Source organism: Myxocyprinus asiaticus, chromosome 24, assembly GCF_019703515.2.
Source record: "Myxocyprinus asiaticus isolate MX2 ecotype Aquarium Trade chromosome 24, UBuf_Myxa_2, whole genome shotgun sequence".
Taxonomy (NCBI): Eukaryota; Metazoa; Chordata; class Actinopteri; order Cypriniformes; family Catostomidae; genus Myxocyprinus; species Myxocyprinus asiaticus.
In genome coordinates, this window is record NC_059367.1 from 23,630,698 (window position 1) to 23,653,541 (window position 22,844).

General features: G+C 35.7%; 1 long non-coding RNA gene across 2 annotated transcripts; it reads left to right on the forward strand.

Annotated features, from left to right (window-relative positions):
• The first annotated feature begins 11,052 nt into the window (after positions 1–11,052).
• LOC127414944 (uncharacterized) lies at positions 11,053–22,528 on the forward strand. Of its 2 annotated transcripts, none has more exons than XR_007892875.1 (5): positions 11,053–11,108; positions 16,473–16,580; positions 16,928–17,123; positions 19,816–19,964; positions 20,606–22,528. It is a non-coding gene; the product is annotated as an uncharacterized LOC127414944 (long non-coding RNA). The 2 variants fall into 2 exon arrangements; XR_007892874.1 differs by lacking the exon at positions 11,053–11,108 and adding an exon at positions 11,952–12,167.
• Positions 22,529–22,844: the final 316 nt, after the last annotated feature.

Here is a 22,844-nt window from a genome sequence, read left to right on the forward strand (position 1 = left end):
TTTGTGTTTCACAGTTTTCAATTTTGTGTGTACTATCCCTTTAAGCTTTGAGGAGAAGCAAGGTGGAAGCATCACACACCTACAGTACACTGACTCACATTCTCAGTCTCTCTCTCTCTCGCACACCCAGACATATTGTTTTTGTTCAATGTTCAGGAGTCTGGAAGCGGAATTCCCAGAGTTGGGAATTGCGGGACAATGTAAATGCTCCATAGCTATCAGCGCGGAATGCTGTTGAGCAGAAGATGGGACCCTCCCAGACATTAACCGTGCAGGGGTGGTAAGCTGGGGGTGAGGGGTCAGTTTCAGTATTGTGCTTGCAAAGCTTCCGAAAGAAAAAATTCAAACAATAAGACACCCACACAGCAGGAGGGGTGCAGAGAGTGAGAGACCATCATTATCATCATCATTAACATCATCATTATCACCACCACCAAGGTTTATTTAATAAGGACTATGTCAAAACTGGGTCAGTGAAGGCAGCTCTCAGCCAAAACACAGCAAACACAAACACAAAAAGTCCATTCTGGTCTGTGCCAGAATGCATTTCTTTAAATGAGCCTTTCATTTGAGACTGAATTATGACATTTGAATATGTTTCTCTGCCAAATCAATTAATGTAAATGGGTTCAAAACAGAATCTGAATGCCCATCTAATATCAGCAAAGTCTTATGGAAAACAGTGATGCAATTCAAGGTCAATCAAAAGAGAAATCCATCTTTGTTGAATCTATGCAAACCTGAATTAATTTCTTTCTCCTGTTGAATACAAAGAAAATGTTAGGTAGAATGTTAGCATCATTCAACATTCACATTCATTAAATGAAGAAAAGAAAAAAAAAGCAGTGAAAGTGAATGTTGATTAAGGGTTACATTCTACCTGACACCTCCTTTGGTGTTCCACTGAAAAAAGAAAGTCATATGGGTTTGGAGCAATACAAGGGTGAGTAAATGATGACAGAATTTTCATTTTTGGGTGAACCCTTTAAATCTACTCAAATAATAACAAATGCATGTTAGTGTATTTGCATGTGTAAGTGAACTGTATTATACACAATATTAACATTATGTTTATTACATCATTGGTGTGTTTGTGTGTTGTGTGTATGAGTGCATATTTGTTACTGTTTTCACATGGGAAAATCTCCCAGCTGTGGAGGCTTTGAGAGTCTGCTGTGTATTGATGGAACATTTGGGGCGTTCCTCTGTGCATGTGTGTGTGTGTGCATGCAGAGGTAACGATCATCTAGAGGAAATCCTCAATCAGACACCAGAAAGAGCGTCTGAACAAGCTCACTGACAGAAACATGGACCTTCATAAACACACACACATCTGTGCCTGTTAACAACCTCAGGGACCTGCTGCCGACTGTACAAACACACACCCACACATATGACTCGATATTTAAACTGAATGACCGATATATGAAAATCTCCCAGACTACAAACACATTTCGAAAGGAAATTGTAAACAAATACACCCACACGTCTACAGTCAAATTTCTGTTTAGTTTAGTTTTTATTAATAAGCTTCAGTGATACCTGGGGGGTATTCCACAAAGCAGGTTAAGTGACTTACCCAGGTAAGTTCACTCAGAGTTAGTGGATAACCTCAACTTTTGATTCCAAAAACTGAGGTAACTTTCAGGGTATGTTAGTAACCATAGCAACTTACTCTCTGAACATAATGTGCTCCGGAGTAGGTTATGTTTCAGAGTTAGTTTATTTCAGTAAGTTTCAGAGGTTGTCAGTGCATGTGTGCCCTTTTGATAGTGACAGTGGGCGTGGAAGCTCAGATTACGCACACTATTATACTTTTAAAGCATTATTATGGTAAAATGCAATCTTTACCTCACAAATCTTCTTCTCCCTGGCATTTCCAGTCTCACAAACCACAGATTTGCATTCAAAAGTGAACAAATTGTGTATATTGTGCTTTTTATTTTAATGAGAAGTTTATTTCATGATATTAATGAACATATCTATAAATATCAAAGAATAAAATTATTATAGCACCCACATTCTTTACAGTTCTTTCAGTCAATGAATATTCATATTATTTATAACATTCCATAGTATCCATATGCGGGTAATGGCTGCCAATTCAAAGCTTAAGCAACTAATCACTCATTCTTCTTCTTCACGAACTAGATAATATGTGATCATTTCATAGACCCCAGATATAGCATAGCGGTTAGAGATTTGATTAACTTTAATTCATGTACTGTACATATAAATACAACATTTCCAGACTTGTTCATTGTACTCTCTTATCTGAAAATATAAATGAGACATGTTTTCATTTAGTCACCTACAGTGCCGTCCTTTAGCTGGTGGTCAGGTGATTCAATGAAAATGTCTTTCTGATGCTCACATTTTCCTTCAGGAAGAGATGAGAGACTTTTCTCTAATACTGAGATCATGAACATAATGTATAATCAGACACATGATCTTCAGTTAAAACAACATCATTTCATTCAGTACCAAGTTGTATGAGGTAGATGGACCCAACTGCACAACCATTGCCTTTTAGGGGACAAGACAACAAACAAGTTTTATTGCCACACCAAATAAGAAAAGGACATAATGGTCACATAATTCTGTGGGCCTCCCATCATTCTACACCTCTGTTACAGCAGACCTTCATCCTAAGAATAATCATGCGTGTCCTACTGATAAACATTACATTAAATCTATGAAAAATGATGACAACTGTGGGAGATCCTATACAACTGCAGCAACTGTGGAAAATTAAAGGTGATATGATTCTAAGTTTTTGGAAACCCTAATGTTAAACTGGGTACATCAAATGGTATTAAAAATAAAGGAAATACATTCAGTTCACATGACATACAGTAAAATAAAATTAGCATGCACAGAACATGGCAAATACCAGTCAAATTAATCTTAAAATAAAATATATAGTAAACCTAGCCTATTCTCATAATATTAATAGAATATGAATGTTAATACTTATAATGAAGTTCAGTGCAAACAAATAAGATAACGGTCGACCTATTAAACATTAATGTTGCAGTTTTTCTGGTCGTCGAGAGTTGAAAAATGTTCAACTTTGGATGAAATACAGCGCTTGTCACTGTCACTTTTTACCCAGCCATCCAATCACAGTGGAGGAGGGGCGGGACAAATACCACACCACCAAACCATCACAACCTGAACGACTGAACAACAATAGAGAAGTTTGCTGGTCTCTGACTATTCATGTCTGTACCAGATGACATTCCCGGACTACCACAATATTAATATGAAAAATGATGCTTCAGCCTACCCTTCATCCAGAGCAAGTACTCTTCCTTGTGCCGACATTTTTACATTCAGTACTTGTTGATAACACAAACTATATACGAAATGAGGTACTTGGAATACATTACTTCTGAGGATTTTGCCCTGGTTTGCAATTGATGGTGCTCTAAGGTTCATCTGAAGGTGCTCAATCAATGAGCTCATGTTTTGAGTGACAGACTTCAGTCCTTTCGACATACATTATGATGTTGACATTTACACTCGTTTACATTTACGAGAGAGAGAGAAAGAGAGAGAGAGAGAGAGAGAGAGAGAGAGAGAAACTTACTTTTAAGCGGCTCCTCAGCATGAAACTGTTCAAACGGTGCAGTTTTCAGGATGCGTTGCTCTGTGTCAAGTTTCAACACATTCAAAATATATAGGATATTAAAATGAATAAATGTCTATTTTCCCAGTCTGTTGTATTAGTATTTATTTATCACCCCTTATTTATTTTAGATACAGTTCCTGGCCTATATATTATTTACACAGAGCAAATATACTATTTATTAAATCTACTTTTATTATATCGTATTTTAATGGGGATATAATTTATTACAGCTGACAGTTACTTGAGGAAACAAGGTTTGAAAATCAACAGTAACAAGATTAAATTGAAGTCACGGCTTTTTAACACTTCTGTGTACAAATTTGAAGCTGCTTATTGGATAAATACATGCAAACGTCATATTATGTGACTATGCATCACTTTACGGAGAGCTTACGACCTACTAGTTAAGTCTTGCCTTAAGAACAGGTGGTGCAACTAAATTAAGCACTGACATAGTTACAAACTAACTAAGCCCTTAGTGTGAACTTTACGTCCCAACTTACGCACAGCTGGTGCAACCCTACCCTGGGGACGAGCGCTGCGTTTTACCCAAAGTTCACGCTCAGTGCCTCGTCACGCTGCTGGCTTTTTTAAATACGTGGCACTCCCATTGCAAACATTTGAAAAAAGACGCTTTGGTGGACACACGGCTTAAGAGTAAAGGTTTTGATGACACATATTAGTCAAGAAACTTGGTTAAAATTAAAATAGCAGACGCATACAGTCAGCCAGTTTAGCTATAAAGCTAATGATCAGGACACTATAAATGGGCAGTTTTCAGCTGTCGACATTTAACTAAACACTACACATGTTTATAACTGAGAGAAAATTATATGCACCTTAAATCACAGTATTCCTCTGATGGTGTTCGTTTCTTTAAAAGTTTGCAACATTGAAGTTTATCTGTATGTGCTTGATTCCATGATCATGAGAGCTGTGACTCTGGTCCCGCTCTGATAGTAAAACGAAGCGTGATTGATTGAAGATAGAATGTGCTACGATTGGTCCGAGTAATGTGGCTGTTATCTGATTGGCTTGAGTAGACGATGGGTGGAGTCCATCTATTTGTATATTTGTGTGCACATCTTGACGCTAGATTTGTTTCAAAATCGACAAATGCATAGCGATTCGCAAATGCACAGGAAGCGATCCACAAATAAATGTGCGCGATTCACAAATGAATGCTGGACAGTGGAGTTGTGTTTGTGAGTTAAAAATATATATTTGTAAATAATTTTTTATTTGCAAATCTCACTTTATTTATTTGTGAATTCATTTAATTTTTGTGAAATTCCTTGCATTTATTTGTGGATCTCATTCAGTTTATTTGTGAACCAAATTTCTAATTGTAAATCTCTTTATTTGTATGTTAATTAAAACAATTCTATCTCCATAGCCTTTCTTCTTAGCGTTTGTTTCCATGGAGACTCAAGAATTCGGCGATCTGCTGAGAATGACTTTCTGTTCATCCTGAACATGCACAAACTCTTTCAAATGCACAGTTGAGTGAACTAACCCTGCGCAGGTGTTCTGGAACCCACATACCGCGAGGAAGCAAGTTTTGGGTTAATCAACCGAGAGTTCAGTGTTTATGTCATGGTAAGTTAGCCTTGCTTTCTGGAATACCCCCTCTGATCCTTTAGGGTTTTGCTTTGTTATTTTTCTACTCTGTTTAAAGGAATTTCCGGGTTCAATCGACAGTATTTGTGGTATAATTCTGACTGCCACAAAAATATTTCCAATGTATCCATTGTTTATTAAAAAACAAAACAAAACATGTGATTACAGTGAGGAGCTTAATGGAAGTGAATGGGGCTAGTCCACATATATTAAAATGCACACTGTTTCAAAAGTATAGCCACAAGATATAAACATTATACACGTTAACTAGATTTAAGTGTGATAAAATTACTTACCAACCATATCAGTGTAAAGTTATATCCATGTTACAACTTCTTTGCCTCCGATAAACCCTGTAAGCGATTTTATCATATTGAAATTGTGTAGAATAGAGATTTTAACACACTAAAATGTATTTATCATGCATAATGCTTGCATCTTGTAGCTATACTTTTGAAGCAGTGTGCATTTAATGTTTATGGACTGGCCACATTTTCTTCCATTCTAAGTGCCTTAAAGGTTGCCGCGATATTTGAATTTCTTTTTTTCTTTTTTCTTTTTTATTTTTTATAAATAAGCAAGATACAAAAATATTTTCTGTAGTAATCATCGTTATTATATGAACAGTGATGGGCAGATTACTTGTGAATTATAATCAGGTACTGATTACAAATTACATGATGAAAAATGCAATCAGTAATCTCATAGATTACATTTCTGGGGTAATGTAATACGATTATTTTGGATTAGTTTTGGATTACTTGCAACCTAATTCTATTTAATTTTGTCAAATGCATTTGAGTAGGATAATCATTTTAACTTAAAAGTTCAAAGAGGAAGAAAATGTATTCCATTCTTTGAACTACTGTGTACTTGCGAACAGGACCCTTAGAGATGGCGTCCATTCAATGGTGTAGCTGTACCAAAAAAAGTGGTTTACTATTGCAGAGTCCCTGTTCATCTGTTGTCTGTTACTATAAACTGTACTTTACTGTTACTGTAGACCATGTAATCTGTGTATAGAGAGCAGCGAAACTGCAACTCTGTACATATCGTAATTGGGTCATTCCTACAATTCTGTGACATTCCGGTTTTGAAACTTTTGTTTCAAAAAAACGTAAAGTTTCTTTATGTTTCATCATTACAGGGACATATTAAATATTGTATTAGTCATACTAGTCAAGCTAAATTACTAAAAAATTCAGATGTCCATCCAGTTAAATGGGCAGCAACAGGGTGGACAATAACAGGGTGGACATTCAATGGATAAATGAGCCACTACATGGTCTGTGATTGATATCTAGGAAACATATTTGTAAACTAATATTTATAATTTTATTTCTGTTGACATAAATACTGTATGTTGAAATTTTAATTATAATGATTTCCCATATATCTTCCCATAACAGGGTGGACATGTTATGCTTGTCCACAAATGACTAACACCACAAAATAAAGGAAAACATAAATAAAACAATAGAGTTTTAAACTTCAAATAACTCAAAGTTATTTTGCAGAATGGGTGATGTCCACCTCCAGTGTGTGTGATGTAATTTCCTAACATACAGTATATCTTCAATGAAAGGTCATAGTGTCACTTACATAACAGAGTGTGCAATAAATCAAGGGACACACAAAAAACCTCCACTATCAGTGTTAAAATGACACATTTACCACAAATGTATACATGTTAGTGAGAGAATGTAACACTAAGCTCTTAACTGGATGTGGAGGGAAAATAGAAATCCAATGATTTAGCTTTTATTTTTGTTAAAGATGTTTGACGTGTAGTTTTTGGGACATGAGGAAGTGAAACGGTGCAATTGAAATGGATTTCAATTATTTAAAATGTGAACTTTTAAGCCCACAGAAGTGTGTAACATTATAAAATGTTTTTCTTTTTAACAAGCCTATCAAAATTGCAATCGGGTGAAATTAAACAATATAAATACCATACATACTTGTAATGGGGACTTATATGACACAGAATTGTAGGAATGACCCATATTTACAGCCTTTCCTGTGTGTTTTGCCTTTACATTGAAAAACAGTGCGGACAGATGCAAAAATGCGTTCAGTTACAATGAGTCATCGGAGTAGAGATCCAAGTGCAGCTTTATTTACAATAAACGTAGTAATGTAGACAGGCAGGGATCAATCACCAGCAATAGTAATATACAAGGCAAACCAGAGAGATAGTTATTAAACAGGCAAGAGGTCAGGGCAGGCAATCACAGGTAATATCCGGGTAAAAAGGGTAGTAACAGTAGGCAGGCAGCAATGGGTCAAAACAGGGTAAACAGTCCAGAATCATACACAGAAAAGGCAGTAAATACAGAGAATGCTCAGAGATGTCAGCCAGGGCAAAACAAGACTTTCCAATGATAGTGAGTGAGACTTAAATAGCAGAGTAGATGAGGAACAGGTGAGTAGGTAATCAGTGCCAGGTACGAGGATTATGGGAAATGGAGTTCAGAGTGTGGACGTCAATATTCAGGTGATGGAGCCCTCAGGTGGTGAGTGGGAGGAACTACAGAGGCTGGATTCATGACAGTCCCCTACTAAACTTAAAATAAAAAACGCTTTAATACAACGACCAGGAAGAAGAGAGAAAGGGAGAGAAAAGGCTTAACATAAAAACAGTGTATTTCTCCTTGGATTAGTGTCGTTGTTTTGGCAGTAAATAATGTTTATCGTTTATAAAAAGTTTTTTTAACTAAACCTGTACTACTGTGCTTTTATTTTGAATTAATGCAGTAATGCAGTTTTTCTTACCTCTCTCTCTCTTCCAGAACAAGCTCTGACATATGCAATAAAATGTAATGGCGTTTACTGGTGTTTTAAAATCCCAGTGGTGGGAAACAATTAACATGCTCTCGAATACTATGATTTTGACAAAATCATCTTGCTTCTGACAGAAAACACGATAGAAGAAGTCTACTGATTGTCACTAATCTTTCCCCCAGCCGTTTCTGTCAAGTGTAGCATTCATGTAAAGCAACATTCAATATCTCACACAACTCACGTGAAAGGCGTGTGTGTTTCAGGTCAATTTCTCTCGATCTGTGAAACATTCTCAGCAGTTTGGGTGTGTGATGCTAAAATATGGGACAAACAGCATCGCGTATGGATTTCATACGGAACGCAATTTTTCCCTTAATTACGGGAGGATTCTTTATTTTACAGGACATTTGGCATTTTTTGTTAATTACTTTTACCTGATACTGCTTCAACGAGGGTGACTCTCTTTCTCCACTCACTGTCATAAATTCCCTCAGTCGATGATGGCGGCGGACAGCGGTGGTCAGAGGTTGGGAATGGCAGAATTCAAGTGATAATGCATCAATAACAATAAAGAATCTTCAGTTTCACAAAGCAGAATCCAATACAGTTATAGGGAAACTAACATGAAAGTAGATTTATGGACTTCTGAAGCAGCAAAACAAGTGGGTATATCGAGGGTATCTGCAAATATGGATCCAGATGTCGTTATACGCAAACAGTCCTGGGAAAAAAGTAAGCATACGGCGTATATGTGCGTGTGGCCCCGACTACACCACTGTGTCCACTAGATCCTTTGAAGCAATTAAATTCAATGTGTGAACTGCACACAATTGGTTAGGTAGTAAGAAATAATACTTAAAAAACACAAAAACAAAACATATTAGTTCGTTTTAAGTGCATAAAACAATAGAAACATTACATGAACAAACAGAAATGAACCTGAAATCCACAGCAATTACATTGCTAGGCCAATGCTAACAGCTCAAAACTCTGACACACATTGAACCCTTATTACTTAGTAATAGTCCATCACTATTCCTTAGCTGAGGTGCATGTCTTACTGTTGTAACATAAAATGAGCACATGCTCAAAATGTTCATCTGTGAGACTATTGCACTTCAGGGTAAGAATATGATGATATTGATATGAAAATGATCAATAAATTATTAACAATTTACTGCTGTTCCTTTGTTAATATGTAATCTATAAAAAAAAAGTAACTGTAGTCCCATTAAGAGTATTTTAAAATGTAATTTAATCCAATTTCAAGTACTTGGTTTTTGTAATCTGATTACATAATCCAGATTACATGTAATCTGTTACTACCAAGCACTGGCTACCAATGTTGTTGATTGAGCTAATTGAACCCGGAACATTCCTTTCATCAAATTCATAGAACTCACTTAAAAACAGTATTTTTGCATCATTTTAAGATTTAAAGCCATATTGAAACATATCACATAAAGCGCCATCACTATTTTACCACAATTTCATTAAGATCAGCCAAGTGCTGATGCTTCTTAACCAAACAACACATGACCAGAAAGTTCCATATTTGACTAACTATCATCGTTATATTTAGGAAAATGAATAGTTTTCTGCATGCAGTGGCATAGCTATCTTAGATCATCAACACGGGCTAAAGCTCTCTTCTCTCACTTCACCCCGCTATAATCACATTCATTGTGTCAGTTCATCCTGAGGTAGCCAAGGCATTGTTTAATCCAGATGGCATAATCACAACCCTCTTTCTGTCTCTTCCTCTTTCCATTCATACAGCCTCCTATTAATATCCTGATATCATAAAAAGAGAGACATAAGAAACACTGAAAAATAAGGAGATCGAGAGAGAGAGAGAGAAGTGGGGGATCCCCAACATAAGTAACAACAGGATGGACGAGGGCATGTCTTACAGTACGTTACGGGCAGAAGGAGCTCTGTCTCCAGAGAGAGAAGACGGCAGAGTTCCTGGAGAAAAGCAAGTCTACCATCAACCACTTTCGCAGATGCCTTATTTACTGCCAGGGAAGAGTGGCTTTATGGCACTGTGATTCAGCCATTTGTGACTGCAAATGGGACCCAAAGGAAAACGAAGACTTCAAAAGAGAGGGAGATGAGATGACAGAGTAAGAAAGAGAGACAGGGAAAGAATGAAAGAAGAAAGTGGTGAAAACCTTTTGTAAAATATCTGTAAATTCTACAACGATTAGAGCAGGTGTGGCAACTTTAAAGGTATAGTATGCCCAAAAATGTAAATTCTTTCATTATTTACCATCATATGCCATCCCAGATGTGTATGACTTTTTCTTCTGCTGAACAAAAAGATTTTTAGAAAAATATTTCAGCTCTGTAGGTCCTCACAAAAGTAAATGGTGACCAGAACTTTGAAGGTCCAAAAGCATATAAAGGCAGCATATAAAGGTTTTTCAGAGAATGTATTTTTAACGTGTATTTTGTCTTACTGTACTGGCAGAGTTTTTATAGTCAAAACAAGTGAAAAAATCTACCAGTGCTAAAGAAGTAATCCAAAGTATTTAGAATATGTTACTGACCTTGAGTAATCTAATGGAATACATTACAAATTACATTTTACAGCATGTATTCTGTTATCTGTAGTGGAATACGTTTCAAAAGTAACCCTCCCAACCCTGTTAATGGATTACTTTTATGTTCCCTCTTTGTGCTTTTTGGAGTTGAGAAATGTTGGTACCCATTCACTTGCATTGTGAGGACCTACAGAGCTGAAATATTGTTCTAAAAATCTTTGATTGTGTTCTGCAGTCTAACCTGTATTGTTTTTACATCGGAAATGAGACATAAAAGCTTCATTATTGCCTTCCATGATGTCATCAATTCAATACACACTACCAGTATAATTCTTATTAGTCTTATGAATGCAATTTCCCTTTTAGATAGAGCTTTTCATTCCGATAATGAGCTTAATTTTATCATTTTAACACTTTCTATATTACATGCCCATTGTTGTGGTTTAATATTTTTTTTGTTTTTGTTTTAGGTATCGCTGAAAGGGCTGTACTTGGGAAAGAACATCATTTCTGAAAGAGAAAAGGTAAAACTTGTTAGGTTATGGCTTTATCACAAGTAAATAAAATTAATTTTATATTTATTTTTGTACAGAAAATTAAGAACACAAGAAAAAGGAATGAAACAGAAAAATGCAAATTCTACACAGTTCTTTGAAAGTAATACAAAACTTAGATAATTTGATCTTTTTCCCCATTTTAATCTGTTGAGAAGAGATAGTGGGGAAATGAGAGAAAATCAATTTTAACAAAGAAATGTAAAATTATGTTATTTATCTTTTATTATCAGTTACAGTAATATTGTTATAAATACTGCCTAACTGGTGTCTCTGAAGGCATATTCCTTAGATGAGGATAATAGTAATATTGTTAAAATGAACTGCTGTTAAACTACTTGGGCATATTGGGAAAGTGTTAAGATTGGTCATACACATCATGTTAAGCTTCAAAGTCCTCAAGTAATCTAAGTAAGTCTCTTTAAAACCGCTGTTTTATGCAGACATTATTAAAACAGTAATTTTTAGATTAAAGATTAAATTATTATGGGCTATTATTAAAATGCTGAACTCTGGCTTTCCACAGACTTTCCACAGAAATGTTCAACAAGCACATTTTTGACATACCTGTAGTGAATTCAGTTCTGCCATGCTATTTTTTTTAGTAATGGGACTATTATCCTTCCTATTATTTTTAGAGGCAGTGGTCCAGTTGAAGTCAGTGGTTAAGTCAAATTTAAATAGAATAAAATCATTAAGTTTAAAAGTTTTTTAAATGTTTGGTTCATAAGCTAAGGTCAGTCACAAAACTCCCTTCTATTTTGTACTGTAAAATAACTTTTCTTTATGCTGGAAATCATGTAACAGTCCCAGCAGAGGGCAGAATTGATATGTATATGTAGGAGAAGGGGTTTAATTTTTGCTCTCTTGAGGTAGCATCTTGTAGCATATTAAGTTCCAGACAGAGGGTGGTTTTTTCACTAACCTGTTTGTAAAACAAGTGAGTGACATGAAACCACTGTCTTAATAACTGATGTCTCATTTATAACTACTGTTAAGAACTGAGAATGGGAAATCAGAAGATTTCAGGTAAGTGTATCAAACAGTTAAGTGGTTAAGTAAAGCTACTTCTTCCTGCTGTAAAAGTACCTGGATTTACGAAATGACTGCTTATTTTCAATCTTTTATTAGAGCAAGAAAGTGCAAAAAATAAATAAATAAATAAATAAATAAAAATAATATACAGGTAGTTAGTGCAATGATAATAGAATAGGGGCAAATTTATATCTCTATTTCTTTTTTGAACAGTCAGTCTTTTGTACAAGCTGTACAAGGAACACAAATCTCCATAAGATATTGGTTAATGGAGAAAAATAACCTTCAGAGAAACTAGGCTTACTGTGGGAGCAACTTCCCCTCTGGCTATACAACATGAATATAATGCCAATATTAGTTATTTGTGTGCAGTGCAAGTCATGGTTTAAAATTTGTAAATTAAGTAAGCGTTAAGGTCCAGTGTTTAAAAAAAAAAAAATTTAAAAATTATCTTTAAGATGAATTACTAATATCTTTGAAGTCCATGCTGGATTAATTATAGAAGTTCACATAGATGCACTGTCCTTTGTTAGTTGGCTGATGAAGGCTTTTCTTGACAATGAAATGATAGTCTATGTATTCCATTTCAAGAGTGTAGTTCATCAATAGACAAAGGTGATGCAGGCAGAGATCAATGAGGTGCATCGCAGTTCAACCGGCAGGTCATTTCGATGAGGTTCTGTGTGGTCCATCCTAAGTCCAAGGTTCAGGCAGTGGCATATGAAGTATCCATCCTCTGAAGTCAAAAGACTGAAGTGATGTCTGGATAGCACCGGCTGTAGTTTGTCGTCATCACTCAGTGACACGTAGCAATGGAGTCTGATACCAAGCAGGAATGGAGCTAGATCTAGCCGGCTCTGGTAACCTCGGGATATGAATCCCAAGGTTGAGACATGTACACAAATAGAATAATATTAGCGTAGATGCCATAACATTTTATGCTGAGTTATAGATCATGATAGATATTTCTGGTTCTGGCAGACCTAACTAAAGCAGCCTGATTGTGAGCTGATGGATAAATTAGGTGTATGCCTGGCTAAATAGATGGGTCTTTAGTCTAGACTTAAACTGAGTGAGTGTGTCTGCATCCCGAACAGTATTAGGGAGACTATTCCATAGTTTAGGAGCCAAATATGAAAAGGATCTACCTCCTTTTGTGGATATTGATATCTTGAAATTATTAACAAGCCAGAATTTTGCGATTGTAATGAACGTGATGGAATGTAGCATGTCAGAAGGTCACTTGAGTACTGTGGAGCTAGACCATTCAAAGTTTTGTATGTAGTTAACAGAATTTAAAATGAATACGAAATTTAACAGGTAGCCAATGTAATGATGATAAAATTGGGCTAATACGATCATATTCCTTGGTTCTAGTCAGCACTCTGGCAGCTGCAATTTGAACCAATTGAAGTTTATTTATTGAACTTGCTAGACATCCTCCCAGCAATGCATTATAATAATCTAGTCTTGAGGTCATGAACGCATTAATTAGTTTTTCGGCATCAGCAACAGAGAGCATGTGTTATAACTTAGCAATATTTCTGAGGTGGAAGAATTCTGTTCTACAAACATTGGAAATTAGATTTTCAAAGGACAAATTGGCATCAAATATAACACCTAGTTTCTTCGCTATAGAAGACAATGTAACAGTACATCCATCGAGAATCAAATTATATTTTAGCGTCTTATTTTTAGAGGTTTTTGGTCCAATAATTAGTACCTCTGTTTTGTCGGAATTGAGTAGAAGGAAATTTCTGGCCATCCAATCTTTGATTTCATTGATACACTCTGCTTATTTGGAGAATTATGAATTTTTGTTGGGTTCAGAAGAAATATAAAGTTGGGTATCGTCGGCATAACTGCAAACTTATTCCATGATTCCTGATAATATCTCCCAGGGGAAGCATGTGTAAGGAGAAAAGCAGAGGCCCTAAAACTGATCCCTGTGGCACTCCATACTTTTGTTTGATTTGACAAGTCCTCGTGTACACATACAAAGTGGTAGTGGTCTGATAATAGGACCTAAACCTTGCTAATGCAAGTCCACTAATGCCAACATAATTTTTCAGCGTATTTAAGAGAATGTCATGATCTATCGTGTCGAAGGCAGCACTAAGATAAAAAAGCACTAGAAGAGAAATGCAGCCATGGTTAGAAGATAAGAGCATGTAATTTGTAACTCTGATAAGTGCAGTCTCTGTAATGGGGCCTAAATCCTGACTGAAATTGTTCATATATATCATTTCTCTGTAGAAATGAACATAGTTTGGAGGACACTACCTTTTCTAGTATTTTTGACATAAATGGTAGATTTGAAATCGGTCTTTAATTATCCAATTCTCCAGGATCAAGCTGTGGCTTCTTAAACGGTTTGATAACTGCCATTTTAAAGTTTCTTGGGACATGTCCTAAGGATAGTGAGGAGTTAATAATATTAAGAAGAAGTTCTGAGATTACAGGGAATACCTCTTTTAAGAGCTTGGTTGGTATTGGATCTAATAAACATGTTGTGGCTTTTGATTTTTTTTAAGTTTTGTTAGCTCTTCATGACCTATGACAGCGAAGAATTGAAGTTGCTTATGAGGAAAACTATGAGACACTGTTTTCTGAGGTGCTGTGACAGTTGATTGCATAGTTCCAATTTTATTTCTGATTATTTAAATTTAAATTTTAAAAGTCATTACTATTGTGCTGTGACGGAATATCTAGTTCAGTCGATGCTTTATTCCTAACCAATTTAGCCACAGTACCGAATAAACACCTAAGATTGTTGTGGTTATTTTCTATGAGTTTGCTAAAATATGCTGACCTAGCAATTTTTAATGCCATCTGAAGCTACAGATGCTTGAGCCTCGGAAATGCATTTAACAATGGTGGCTGGAGTCTCTATTTCCATGTTCCTTACAATAGAATCACCAATTATTAAGGCTCTTTTAACATTATTCTCAGTGGGTGCATAGTAAACATGTGGCATGCAATGCAGGAAGAAATAATATGAGCAGATGCCATGACTTACCGTAATTGTTTGTAGTTGTTGTTATGGTTATTCTTGAGTGGCGACAGTTTGAGATCGATGTGGTTCGATATGGTTCCTAATCAGCAGATGTTTGAGATTGATGCAATAATCCGTGTAAAACACAGAGGGGAAAACAAATGCACGCAGTCGAGATGCGAAATGTAGACAAGCAGAAAAAAAGAAAAGATAAAAGAGAGAAACGGGTGCATGTGGTAACATACACGCAGTTGAAAAGTAGAAAAGCGGAAAAACCCGAAGCACGCGGTAAAATGGCAAAGGATAAAACGATGACTGTCGTAATATATAAGCATAAATAAGCAATGCTAAGCAGGCTAACAAGCTACAAACACAGACTCATGCAGCATGCCAGCAGCAACCGGAACAGGAAGTGCTGGACTGAGTAAAATCCTTTACTCTAGGATTTGTACTTTAAACTTTAGCATTTGATCTCAACTTAATTTCATTGTGTACAATTCATCTATGTTCACTTAATCCAACTGGGTTGAGACTATGTGATTAATATTTGATGCATCAATGTAGGCCTAAACCGGGCTGGGGATTTCCGGTTCCTAGCAAACTTTGCATGGGACTGGATTGGGAGAATAATAAGTGTTATTTTAATGTATTTCTACACAAAGTTTAATGTTCTATTATTTTGGGATTTTGAGGAGTTTCTGTCATTCTGCCATTTTGGAGAAGAGTGGAGCTAATGGTTAGGTCGAGGTTGGGTACATTTCTACTGAACAGTGTGTATTGCTTTTCTCATGAAGAAAATACTGCGGGATCACCAGTGTAATGACTGATTGGTAATCTGTAAACTCTCAGCAGCACCATACGTATTATACAGTACAAAATTATATATGTAATATGCAAATGTGTTTGTTGATAGCTAGCAACAAACTTCAAGGTTCAATAGTTATTTGAACAGATCAAATTTAAGTTGGGTTAACTCAATAAATTGTTTTCATATTTGTTTGAATATTAAATTAAAATGTAGGCTCTACTCAATTTCATATGTGTTTTAGCGAAACATAGTATTTGAGAGTACATATAGTATTTGAGTAGAGCATACATTTTAATTTTATATCAAAGAAACTCATTTTCATTGTGTGCAACCAATGTCCACAATTGAATTAAGTATTTGGGTGAAAGTTTTTTTTCTTATCCTACTGTTGTAGAACATTTTTTAAAAACCTGATGTTTGTCGTTTAGAAGGATTGGACAAAGTAGTTTTATGTTATCATGTTTACTCTATATTTTGTGTTACTCTCTATTTGCAGCATTCCTGTTGCACTACACAGTGGGAAATTGGAGGGCATGGTCTCTATTCAGGGAAAATGTAATGATGACATCAGACTTCCCTGTAAAGCTACTGACCAAACAGACAAGTACTGTAACGTCATTTGGTACAGAACAAACACACAAGGAGTACATTGCTACTGACATGTTTTCGAGTGATTGACAGAATTTTAAAAAGAAAAAGAGATGTACTTTATTGATCACATTTTTTGTACCAAGGGTTTACAAAGTAATAACAAAGAAAGATGCACATTAAGTTTTTATTTTAGAATATCATGGTTAACCAGCACACAATGTATTTCCTTTGAAAAGTTGTAGCCCCTTCACCTCAATGGCAAGTCTTTTAGCTGGTGTAAAATTTGACCTGCCTTTTGTCTGTCCACAGAAATCACCGCTACAAAATCCCCTTACACAACCATGTCTTTGTTTTTTGCAGAAGAATCCTATCATCAAGAGAAAAAAAAAAATCAATATTACACTCTATAACAACTTCACTTATGTGTCTCTGGGAGAGAAATAGTCCCTGGAGTTACATAATGTGATGCCTTTGGACTCTGGAGATTATGAGTGCTACCTGACTGCGGACGTTGGGGGTCGAAATGAAGAATATTTTATTATATTGAATATCTCAGGTAATTAAAGTACCAATCAGCACTACAAACTTCATTGTAACGAAAACGTCACGCTTGTTAACTTTTTAAAATGTCACTTCTGGATATTATCATGTATGTGTATTACTACAATATGTTTTATAATATTTATTTTTAAATACAGTATATTAGTATAGTTACATTTTACTATAATATAGATATTTTTGAGCCCCTAATTACACCCCTACATCTAACCACTTCTATACAATATTTAAAAACTTAAAAGGCAGATAAATCTATAGTCACAATAATGTAGTAACATTGTCTGTTATAGATATTTGTTCTTTTAAAAAATGTAAAGTTTAGCTTTGGGTAAAGTAATGGAAACCTCTGAAAAGACTTCAATATGGCACCAAACTGACATTTGAATGTCGTTTGAATATGGATCAACAGTGGTGTTTTGGTGGTGCAGGATAAAAGTCACTATAGTGACGTTTCCTTTTTAGTGTGTGCTGACAAAACACAACTTTGACATCCCTTGTGCAGGGGCCACAAAGTTCACTAGAATTTCCTTATATAGTCTTTTATTAAAGGAATTTCCAAAAGCAGTTGGAAAGCTTAAAGAAATAGTTCACCTAAAAATTTCAATTCTCTCATTACTCACTTATGCCGAGTTTACACTACACGATTTCAGGCCCAATTTTCACTCGCCGACAGTTTTGCGGAGATCGCCGACAAAAGCCCGAAATCATAGGCAAATCGGAGCTCGCTCCCATGAGCGACGAACGCAATGTATGAATTATCAATGATGCGATCTGAGAGAAGCACCGATGCATTGTCGATGTCAGCGAGATATCTGCATGTTAAATATCTGGACCTGTCTGCGATTCCAAATCGCACAATGTGAAATGTGTTTTGACTGAATACAACTTCAGCGTTGATCTACAGCCAATGAGAGAGCAAGAAACGGGGCACGGGAAGTTTCAGTGGGAGGAGTCCTGATGTACCTGCAACAGAACATCAACTAGCATGGCTGTTGTATCAAGAAAGTCTCATTGGACCGAAGAAATGGAGGAAAAATTTGTGGAACATTGACAGGAGCACCAGTGCCTATTTGATGTTTCCTCTGAACTGTACCACAACCAGGTGGAGAAAGAGAAGAGTTGGAGAGAAATTACCAATTCTCTTGGAGAGTCAGGTAAGCAAGTAGGTAGATTTTTCAGTAGGAGGTACTTTTTCATATTGTAACCAATAAAGTATATGATGCCTTTAGGCGATTAAAAACAGACACATCATATTCTGAAATGCATAACATATGATCATGTATTTGTTTTCGTATCTCGAATCACTTCTCACGTGTACTCTGTTGTGAAACTTAATTTGGAGTCCAGGCAGAGTCGTCGGGGATTCGTCAATAGTGAAATCTTTTGTAATGTGTTCACCCTTCTCGCCGATTCCTTGTGTAATTTGAAAACCCTACGACTTCCATGACAAGACAGACAGTTGTGTAATATGAATGGTACCACAATCCGACGTCTTTGAAAGTCGTGTAGTGTGTAGGAGGTATTACCCTGTTGACATCCCAGATGTGCATGTCTGTCTTTATTTAGTAGAACACAAATGAAGATTTTTAGAAGAAGATAGAGCTCTGTCAGGTCCTTATAATGAATGTACATGGTTGCCAGCACTTTTACATTCCAAAAGTCATATTATAAATCATTTGACATTCCAAAAGCAATAAAATAATCCACACGACTCCAGTCGATCAATGAATGTCTTCTGAAGCAAATCGATACGTTTGTGTAAAAAATAAATCTAAAATTAAAACGTTATTAATTTTTAAAAAGTGCATTCTGCCAGCAGCTGACGCGAAGTGTGATGTTAGTGTGTCGGCGAGTTCACGTGAGAATTCGGAAGCGGCACTTATTTACAACAGATGAAAAAACGTCATGCGAGAGTTTAGCCATTTCAAACTACATCAGAGACCTGGATGGAAGTGCTGATTTAAAGTTAAAAACTTTTTAATTATCGACTTGCTTCTCACATAAACCTATAGATTTTCTTCAGAAGACATTCATTGATCGACTGGAATCATGTGGATTACTTTTATGCTGCCTAAATATGACTTTTGGACTGTCAAAGTGCTGGCACCCCTGTACTTCTATTATAAGGACCTGACAGAGCTCTATCTTCCAGAAATCTTCATTTGTATTCTGCTGAAGAAAGACAGACATGCACATCTGGGATGTCAACAGGGTACGTGAATAATGAGAGAATTTTCATTTTTGGTTGAACTATTCCATTAACACTTTTAAAAAGCTTACATTACAGATACAAAGAGATTTTAGCTGCTTTGCTAATTTCAACCACCCTTTGTTCAAATTACTGCCCTTTAAAGACATGCCAGCCTGATAGCAATCCTGAATGTGAAAAATAAGACACGGCGCAACAATTGAAGACATCCATCTAGCGCATGTTTCCCTAGGCGGATGGAAAAATGCATTCAGTGTGAATGGCCCCTTAGCCTCAAGTCCACTTAGGCTTACCTCCAAACAATCAGATATTGATAGTATTATTATAATTATTTCACAAAACCAAAACTGTGCATGTGTGTGAATTTTTAAATCTTTTCTTGTCATGTTTGTGATGGTATGCCAAGCATGTTATATGTGATCCAGAAAACAAAGAACTAAGAGAGATGTGATTAATCAAATAATGTTTCTTTTCTTTTCAGAATGTGTGTATAAGAGCACAGTTTATCCCACCACCATGATCACTGCTGTGTCCTGCCCTTCTGTAGCAGAATTATCTGTTCACTGGGCTGTGATTGGCCTCACTCTCTTCAGCCTAGGCAAAATCATACTTTGCATTGTATCTATGGGGGTTAGTATAATATCAATCAATCCAGTCAGTTAATCCAAAGACCTCTAACCTACATCCCTTTAATAGATTTTCAGGAAATGCACAGGATATTTGTAATTTTTTTTTTTTTTTTTTTATACATCAACTACACATTTAAACAATCAGCTAAAAGACCAGACAGCAAAGATTGTTTTTTTTTTTGTGTGTGTTTTTTTTTTTTTACCTTTTTTGCATTTTACACCCCCAGAAACTATTGCACAACAGGAAACACGGTAAGGCCCATAAACAAGCTCCCCTTCGCTTCACACATATCCCTTTCACTCACATTTCATCACACATTTGCACCCACACACACCCAGGCCTTTTTACTGCAAAAGATAGTGATAGTTTTGTAGCAAACATCACAAATACCATCCAAATAGACTAATTAATATGTAAATATGTCGTGATAATGAAGCAAGTGTTTCATCAATTGTGTGTGCACATCAGGTTAGAAATATGGTTACTGAATGTCATTCACTGTCAGCTGTAGTAACGGAAAATCTTTCTGAATTCAGAAATTATGAAAATTACAATAACCACAGAGGCTGATTGCTAAGAGGATATGGGAAAGTGTGTTTTGTGTGTCTGAAGCCTGTCTAATATAATATTTCTTTTCACAGGTGTGTGAATGAGTCATGTTCAGAAGAGTAAAAAGAAAACAGGAAGTAAGGGGAAGCAGGAGAGGAACAAGTTGATATTCAAAGACTGAAATTTACACAAAGCCGATGGGGACGTTTTTACATTTCCATTAGCCAAGCTAAAACAATTCAAACCTTTAAACATTTAAAGGATCAATTGCATCATTATGTTGGGCTGATGAGATTTTTTTATTTTCTGTGTGGCTGTGTTATTCTGAATGACTTTTTATAGATAGTTAATTCTATAAAATTGGCTGTTTTATGGCTGTTGAGTGAGAGAGTTGCAGAAAGTTTCTAATAATTAGGCCTTTTTTTTCTGGCATAGCCAAAGCACACTATCGAGTTTTATATTTTTCCCTACAGTTAGCAGTTTTACATCCTATACATATTTTTGTTTTAGACTGTCATTTCAAAATTTTAGATAAGACAACAGACAACACTGTTTTTAGACAATATGATTAAAAATGTTTTCGTCCCAAGGGGAAAATACAGCAATATGTATTTTAATGTTTAAAATCTGAAAACCTACATTAATGGTACACTTTATATCTGGTTAACATTTTACTTTTATATACACTCACTTAGCACTTTCTTAGGAACACTATGGTCCTAATAATGTGCCCGATGTGGCCTTCTGCTGTTGTAGCCCATCCGTCACAAGGTTCAACTTGTTGTGTATTCTGAGATGCTCGTCTGGCAGCAACAATCATGCCACAGTCGAAAACACTGAGATCACATTTTTCCCCCATTCTGATGGTTGATGTGAACATTAACTGAAGCTCCTGACCTGTATCTGCATGATGTTATGCATTGCACTGCTGAATTGCATGAATAAGTAAGTGTACAGATGTTCCTAATAAAGTGCTCAGTGAGTGTGTATATATATGCAGTACTGTGCAAAAGTTTTAGGCACTTGTGAAAAATGTTGCATAGTGAGGATGTCTTCAAAAATAATGCCATAAATAGTTTTCATTTATCAATTAACATCATACAATGTCCAGTAAACATAAAAAAAAGCTAAATCAATATTTGGTGTGACCAACTTTGCCTTTAAAACAGCACCAATTCTCCTAGGTACACCTAGACACAGTTTTTCTTGGTTGTTGGCAGATAGGATGTTCCAAGCTTCTTGGAGAATTCACCACAGTTCTATCTATTTAGGCTGTCTCAGTTGCTTCTGTTTCTTTATGTAATCTCAGACTGACTCGATGTTCAGTGGGGGGCTCTGTGGTAGCCATGCCATCGGTTGCAGGGCTCCCTGTTCTTCTATTCTAATCTTTTCTATTTGCAAAAATAATGTTTGTGAGTCTAACATTTATATTTCCTATTGACACACTAAAGCTGAAGATATAAATAACCATCTTAAGACAAATGTTTTTGTGAAACATCTTAAGTGCCTAAAACTTTTGCACAGTACTGCATATATACACTACCGTTCAAAAGTTTGGGGTCACTTGCCTGAAATGTTTCTCATGATCTTAAAAACCTTTTGATCTGAAGGCGTATGCTTAAATGTTTGAAATTAGTTTTGTAGACAAAAATATATTTGTGCCAACATATTAATTTATTTCATTATAAAAACTAAAATTTAATAAATAAAAATAAATGTTTTTGAAATTGATGACTTGGACCAAATAATAAAGAAAAGCAGCCACTAAGTGCCAGGCATTTAGATGGGAACTCCTTCAATACTGTTTAAAAAGCATCCCAGGGTGATACCTCAAGAAGTTGGTTGAGAAAATGTCAAGAGTACATGTCTGCAAATTCTAGGCAAAGGGTGACTACTTTGAAGATGCTAAAATGTAACACAGTTTTGGTTTATTTTGGATTTTTTTAGTCACAACATAATTTCCATATTTCCATTTCTATTATTCCTTAGTTGTGATGGCTTTACTATTATTCTAAAATGTGAAAAATAAAAAATAAAAATAAAAAATAAAAAAATGAGTAAGTGACCCTAACCTTTTGAACGGAAGTGTGTGTGTGTGTTTGTGTGTGTGTGTATATATATATATATATATATATATATATATATATATATATATATATATATATATATATATATATATATGTATATGTGTGTGTGTGTGTGTGTGTGTGTGTGTGTGTGTGTGTGTGCAAAATGTTAACCAAAATATATAATCCTCTCAGGGTGGTTAAACATTTAATATGTGTAGAGGAGACCTAATAGGCTAGCTCTTCAGAAATGCACACACTAGGA